Here is a 569-nt window from a genome sequence, read left to right as displayed (position 1 = left end):
GTGCAACGGCTGAGTAAAAATTAATATGTGCGATGGCCTGTACGAGGCGTATCGTTTGAAAAATCAAGGAATAATGACCGCCCTTTTTGATGGTAAATTGGCGCAGTTTGGCTTGGCATGGATATTTCTACCTGATCAATTAGGACAGACAAATAAGCCTGCTGAGATGACCAAAAATAATAAGCCGCTACAGCAAATGAAACTCTCGAATTGAGTTATATTTTTTGGAAAGCACTCGGTTTGTCCATCAATCAGGCAACCGGCACATACCCAGATCTGGTTCATGTATCTGGCCAGCCCAGTTGTTCAATAGCATACCCGACTGTGAAGCTTGTTGGTGCATTGAAGCTCTACTCCGATTGTATGTACAGATGAATCCAGCAGGATCGTTGCTCGTTCTATAAGATTTTGGCAGTGATTGATGGAGAGAATAAGAAATAGAAAATTGTGAAAGTTGATTCGTCTGTATGGTGCAGTAAATTGTCGTGGCACCAACCAATCGTGGCTTGTTCATCCGCTGAGGCCGAAAATGTGGCTTCTTGTGAGAGCACTTTGAATAATAAGGTGCT

Source organism: Plasmopara halstedii (genome assembly GCF_900000015.1).
Source record: "Plasmopara halstedii genome assembly, contig: Scaffold_3060, whole genome shotgun sequence".
NCBI lineage: Eukaryota > Oomycota > Peronosporomycetes > Peronosporales > Peronosporaceae > Plasmopara > Plasmopara halstedii.
The sequence above is the reverse complement of the archived record's forward strand: the minus strand, read 5'-3'. Positions refer to the sequence as shown.